Raw genomic sequence first — 7,190 nt, 5'->3', positions numbered from 1 at the left:
TTTTAATATTGGATTCCTTCCAAGTTTCCCTCTTTCCCCGACTAATCCAGATGCTTACAGTGTATTGATGTCAGGGGTTTTAAGGGTTACTACTGAAAATAACTTCCATTGATTTTAGGAATGCTGTGAGCTCCTCTTAATTAGAAACAGTGAACAGCTCTTCCTTTCTTCCTTCAATGAACACCTCCTCATCTTAAGCTTTTATGGATGATTCTGAAGATATTGATGATTTTTTCAGGCTTCATGATTGTCCTTGCTTATTTGCACTTACCGCTTAGCCTAGATAGCAAAGTAGCAACTCTCTGATGGAAAACTGCTTCTGAAAATAAGGTTAATTATTTTTAGATGAAACGAGAAAACCCGTCTGCGGTGATGAGACGTCTTGAGTGAGCAGTGAGACTTTAACTTTTTCCCTCCATGAGAGGATTACATGAAAGAGACATGACTCAACAGCCTGATCATGGAATCAACATGAAAAGGTACGTGAGTGTGAGAATTAATCACCAGGACAGTCAGCACTGTTCTGACCGGGGACACATTTCTTATCTCCATCTGAGAGGCCGCAGTTACGCAAGAGTTTTGTTTCTCAGGGGGCTAAGTGTCAAATTAAGATGCACTTCAGTAACTAGTAAACGTGAGAACTCCCCTCACCCTTCACACCCATATCCATGTGAACAAACCTTACATATGTTATGTAACTCCATTTTAACAATAGGATCACAATAGAGAGAAGAAAAAATAGGAGCTGGGAAAAAAGGGATTTGGGGTAAAGATTATGGACTTGGCAGAGCGTGTGGTGGAGGCTGTCAGATATGCCTTCCAGAAGCTAGGTGCTCATTAGCATACTTCATTCGTCTAAATATAGTCCTAATCCAATGCTGAAGGGCAAACAAACAAATCACAGCGTGTGTGGGAAGCATATTACTGATTCTTCACCCTTGAAATATTCCATCATGACAACAACATGCACAATCTGTATAAAAATCATCAAACACTTTGCCTCTGATGCTTGACATACAGTTTATGACCCTTTTGGAAACGTTTACTATGCTGCTTGTGACGGAGCACACTGCAAATGACTGCAGGCTGCAGCGATGCCAGGGGAATCTGTTAAAAGGTCACAGGCAAAACAACTAGCTTGGCTGGAGGGAGGACATGCAGTGACAAGGAAGCACGTGTTGAAGATGCATAAAGCTTCTGGGACTTCAAGAGTCTTTGAGAATCATCGGCTTAGTTTGCATAAAGGAGGCGAGATGTGAGGAGTGTTTCCCTCAGCGGTGCACTCGTCAGTGGCCTGCTGTGAATGTGTATGAAACAGCAGTAATGTATGTGTAGTACGGTATATGCTTGATGTGATTATAGTATGACTCATAAAGGATGACTGCCTTATGCATGAAGAGTTATAGCACAAAGCAGCTCACAGATGCACGTAAATGCCAGGACCCAAAGGAGACGATAGCCTTGGTTGAAAATGCTTCGATTCCGTACAGTTCTGCACAGCATAGTTTAGTCACATCTATAAATATTTGATATTTCTCTCAAAAACCCAAACAGCCCACAGAAGTTGAAGTGAGGCAGTGTTCGTACTGTACGAGCGATGTGATATGCCGGTATGAGTAATAACTGAGCATGTCTTTTAACAGGCAAGGATTTGGCTGGCGGTAGACTCGCTCTGTCAGCTGGTAGAGTGCTGTATTTTGTAACACAGTCTTTCAAAGCATTAAGTGGGTGATATTTTGGAGCTTGTGGAGGAAATTAAAATTTTTTTGTTGTAATCTTCCCCATCACCAGAGGCACAGGAGAGCACTTGTACTGCAATTTTAGCTGCATGACAAAGCAAATAATTGTAGGCAGCTTTCTTTTGATCCATTGTTTCAGACCCCGTGACAGACACTCTTGTGATACTTTGGGTATGTTAAAAAATCTCTCAACAGCCACATCATGATACATTTTAAATTACTCGGATTTTAATCATGTGGGTGCAGATTTTGCAATGTGTGTGTGTGTGCACTGCGGTGATCATCCACAGGTAGGTGAGACCCTGACAACGCTCTTTCCTGTTCTAGTATTGTTTTGGTGCGTAGGAGGGAGAGGAGTCATGAGGGTTACCTACTCAATGAGCAAGAGAGATGGACGGAAAATGAGAAAGAGAGGGATGGAGAAATGAAAAGATAAATATAGAGTACAAAGTTATCTCTGCATGAGGTAATTTGGTTTCCCAGAGCTGCCTTTTACAGACAAACTGCATAAGTGCACATTATGCTGTGAAAGATACAATTTCATTTGATTTTCGGTGGGTTACTTTACACATTTTCTCTATAAAATGCACATAAAACCACTTATACTATCTCATGTGATGTGATGATTTCCACCAGTGAAGCCAGTTTCTGCCTCTGCAACTGCAACATTATACACTGACCTCACTGTGGGGAGTAATGAAAACATGAATAAGCCTACTATAATTTAATTTGTATGATTTTCTCAGCAAAAGGTGGGCTGCTTCATTGGCTTGGGTATTGACTCAGACACTTTCTGGTGTTACTAAATCAATAAACCTTTACAGCGTCTTAAGGCATTTATCTGTCTCTGTCATCTGTGCTTTCTTTGCATTCCACTAAACATACAGAAAAGGTTACATCTTCCCTGAATGGCAGACAGTTTAAATATTGCTATAAACCCCACTGCCAGCACACAAAGCAGGTCTTGCGGAGGCTTAAAAATCCCGTTAGAACAAAGTGCTTCTTGGTAGCAGAGCTCCCAGACAAAGCTAACCGATGCCTTCATTTGGAGCCATTGTGTGGAACTATTGATTTATCTCTATTATTGATGTGGGATCTCTCACATCTCACAGACTTCACTCGCTTTCTCCTACACATTCAAATGGTTCTCAAGAGGGCTTAAATCCACCATGAGTTCAAAAGCACGCTTCCGTTACAGCCTATTTTTTCCCCCTACACTTACCAGTGCGATATTTAGATAAGAGACAGAAAAAAAATGTTTCATGTCATAACTGGCTGTATAATATTCCAGAAAATGGGAGGTACTAAAACGATGGTCTCAGGATGGTGCAGTTATGTAAAAAAGGATCTGTTATTTTGAATCCAGACTTCTAACACCTCTGAGAGAGATTAAAATCTGCGTAGGCTATAGAAAAGAAAAATGTCCTCTTCCCAATTATCTTGATTGTTTCCTTCCACTAACTCCTCCTCAAAACCCCCAGACTTGCACTGTTTATCTAAAAGCAAAGCAAAGGAAATACTAAACAGTAAACAAACCTCCACCATAATCTCTCCGTTTTGTCAAAATCCCAAGTATCACAGCATCCAGCGCTTGCTGCATTGCTCTGTGCTGTGCCGTGATGTTGAGTCAGTAAGCTCCTAAAGTGGCTGTGGATTACAAACTCCTCTCTCCACCACATGCAGAAGCTCTGAATTCAATTCATGTTTCACTGCAGTATTAGCCTAACGTAGAAGTTATGGCTGACTATAATGCTAAAAGGTCAGTGTTAATTAATTCAGCTCTGTTTGCTCTATTGGCTTGTACAGTTTTAAACGAGACTTGTGGTGACAGAATCGGCTCACAGACCATTAAAAGAAATTACAGTCCCAAAAGTTTCTGACATAAAGCAAAGGGCATTATTTAATTTTACTTAAAGCAGCTGTGCAGAACTTTTTACCATTCATAAAACTGTCCCTAGCTCGTATCACCTCCCCTTGAAGATCCGCATATTTATTTGAACCCAACAGCGACAAAAAAGCCTTTCTCTATATGGCTATTTAGCGTAGCCTGGCTTGGGTTGGACACAGCGGAAGTCAGCAAACCAGAAAACGGCACCCGGAGGCAGAAGTAAGTCTGCACGCCTGCAGCGGCCTGCAGCTATTAAACCACAGAAGAAGAAGGAGCCGTGTTTACGAGTACGATTTAAGAAACAGGCTCAATGACATGTAGTAGGGAGTAGTGAATGATTTCGGACACATTGCACACAGTAGGTGGTCGTGTGCACCTGGAAGTTGTTTGCGATCCGCCAATAAATTGAGGGAAGAAGAAGAAGAGCCGTGTTTACAGAGAGTGTTCTTCGAGTAAGTGGTACGCAACAGGCATTGCTGAACACATAACAGTTTTACCAGATGTATCTATAAGGACTTGGCTGTACTTTCAATGTCATGGCGGATAAAGAAGGAGCACCATCTAAAAGAAAATGAACAGAAGAAGGCTAAATGGGACAGTGATAGGGCTCGAGCCCAAACGAGTGTCAACCTCGGTCGGGCGTTCACCAAGTGGAGAGAGCTGAGAGATTTGAAAGGTTTTAAAACTGATCCCGAGTTGGCCCTTTTCCTAATCGACAGGTATGTAATTTTTGTTTTTATCTAGAGAATATACCGCAACTTGTTAGACGTTGTTTCACTTCAATATATGACGACATGGAAGTTATAAGCAAGCTAAATGTAATGTTAAATAAAAAATATACTGTAGAACTTCACAGCTTTGGATGTGTTGGTTGGCAGATTTTGTCACCTTCTGACAGAGCCAGGCAAGCTGTTTTCCCATTTCTAGTTTTCATGCTGATAAACTAGCCAGCTAATGGTGGTACAGCTTCAAATTTACCTGACAGAGATCCTCAATATATCCTCATACAACAGTTGTTGTGATATCCTATGAAAATGCACATATACCTATTTGTATGACATCCTACAGATAAGCAAGTAAAGACACTGAGGTTAGGTTTAAGAAAAGAAACATGGTGGCAACATACCTTAAAATGACTCTAAAGCCCAGTTCAGACCAAAGATTTGCGACGAGACGAAACCATTTCTGAATGTTGCAGAGAAAAGTTGCAGCAGTGTGAACTGACCGGTCTGAGCTCAACTCACCTGCTACTCAGCTGGTCGAATCACTGGCGGTTGGTTTTGGAACCTGAAGCACGTCACCTGTTTCAACAGCCAATCGGCTTGTAGTGAAGTCTGCTGGTCAAGTCAAAATGACCGCAGACGGCGTGTTCGCTTGCTGCGGCAGATGCTTTGTCCCTGCTGAGCCCTCTGTTTCAGTCCTCAGGTGTGCCGGTGTGGGACGGTGGGTGGCTGCTGCTGCTCGCTGTATGTACTTATTGCCCCCTCACACACACACATTCTCAACAACTATGTAATTGGTGATGGTTATTTATATTGTTGTAGAGTATTTATTATGAATACAGTCCATCTGATGCTCGTTTGTTTCTGTTTTTCGTCATTTCATCACTATAAATGCAGCTGTAGCCAGTAGCCTATCTCACTATCACTATCCTCACTCATATTTTAAGAAGCTACAAATTATATTCAGCCACAAAATAAGCCTGAAAAGCTGGAAAACAGAACAGAAGTACGGAGAGTTGTTGCATAGAGATGATACACCTTCTCATCTAGTTGCACTGGTGTGAACCGGCAAGGTTTGTTGCAGAGTGGCACATTGTAGTAGTACTTACATGTAGTGACATGTTTCAACTCATCTCATCGCTAATCTTTGGTCTGAACTGGGCTTAAGTTAAAGCTACTCTTACCTTTCTTGCATTTCACACAGCACTTAGAAAAAATGTGAACATCCACAACTCCCGCCTGCAGCTCCACCTCCCTCCAAAGGCCTACTCCCCCCTCCTCCATTATGTCCTCATTACGTCTATGATAGACGTAGGCGTTGGTAAAGTAACGTTAGATACACGGAAGAGGAGAGTGAGTGTAACGTTACAGCCAAGACAGTCAAACGCAACCCCGGAGTTTTAAAACTCAACCGGAGTCAGTGATGACTGATGAGTTTTAGAATAAGGTTACAGTGCTAACGTCAGATAGCAGCGTTAACGTTACTAGTAAGTGGAAAAGCACAAGGAAGATAACGTTAATGTTTCAGAGACTACGCTACAGTAGGCTAATGTTAGCCATTAGCAACTGGATGCTCTTTGTCATATAACATTATATGTTACATTAGAAGCAAACTAAACATAACGTTACCTGTCCTGCACAGTCAGATGCAACCCCAGAGTTTTGAAACTTATCCAGGGTCAGCGATGACTGATGAGTTTTATAATATAATGTAAGCGCTAACGTTAGATAGTAGTGGTGACTGGCAACAAACAAGGAAGATAATGCGGTTACATCAGTTGGAGGCCTCCATGTGGGGAGGACAGACAGGATGCTTGGCCAATCATTGCACGATTGGTCGGAGTTTTCTTAGAACCATATGAGAATGGTACAATTATGAGTTTTTATCCCTGGTGGAATTCACTTACATTTTAGCGTGTCATCAGCTTATCAATACCATTTTAACAAACAAAGCGTGAAATTTCCAGAAAGGTAAGTGTTGCTTTAACTCAGTGTTCACATGGTTCCAAATTGCAGTCTCCTGAAGAAAGTCTCAGGTGAAAGTCCTGTGTTTTGTGACCCATCAACCACTTCAACCTCTATCCTTGCAGACTGTGTCCCTCTTTACTCCCGTCAGCGCATTGGTGACATGATTACAGCCTTCGTAAATATGTTGATTATACATGAATTACTGTCTCATGATGACATCGGATATGAATGAATTTTGCTGCATTACTTTTCTTAGGAAAAGACAAGAACAGTGCCTGAGAACAGCCTGACATGCCAGTGATATCACAACCCCAGCAAGAAAGCAAGCAAAAATATTTCATTTGTAACGATTCTGCGCACAGATGTGGACTCAAAAGCAGGACTCAGAGGCAGTTGAAAGCAATCAACTACTTTGTAAGAAGTGAAAGGCAGAGTTTGGAAACAGATAATCAGTCAGCCAGGGCAAACAGATGAGCAAGAGGCAGACACGGGCCTGTGGTCAGAAACAAAGGCTAGAAGGCTAAGCCTGGGTAGTGCATTAGACAATCTGGCAAATGACTGGGGACAGAAGGCTGGTATATATGCAGGGGAGATAATGAGGGAACAGGGAACAGGTGTGCTGCTGTGTAAGGTAATCAGGTGACTGGGAATGTCAGGGGAAAACCGAGGGCGACTACAGCGCATGTGGGGACGGCATGGTATCAGTAATATCAGGGGAGGTTAATGACTGGGAAAAGCTTAAAAGAGGAAAAATGTGTAAAAATGACTAAACAGAGAGAGGTAGGCGTAGTGACAGTATTCTTGTGCTCTCTGTGCTGCCTGCCTGTGCTTCTCAGCAGGAGAAGCTGCTCAGCCAGCTTAATTTGAAGCCAC

This window comes from Epinephelus lanceolatus, chromosome 4 (assembly GCF_041903045.1).
Source record: "Epinephelus lanceolatus isolate andai-2023 chromosome 4, ASM4190304v1, whole genome shotgun sequence".
NCBI lineage: Eukaryota > Metazoa > Chordata > Actinopteri > Perciformes > Serranidae > Epinephelus > Epinephelus lanceolatus.
Note: the sequence above shows the minus strand (reverse complement) of the source record.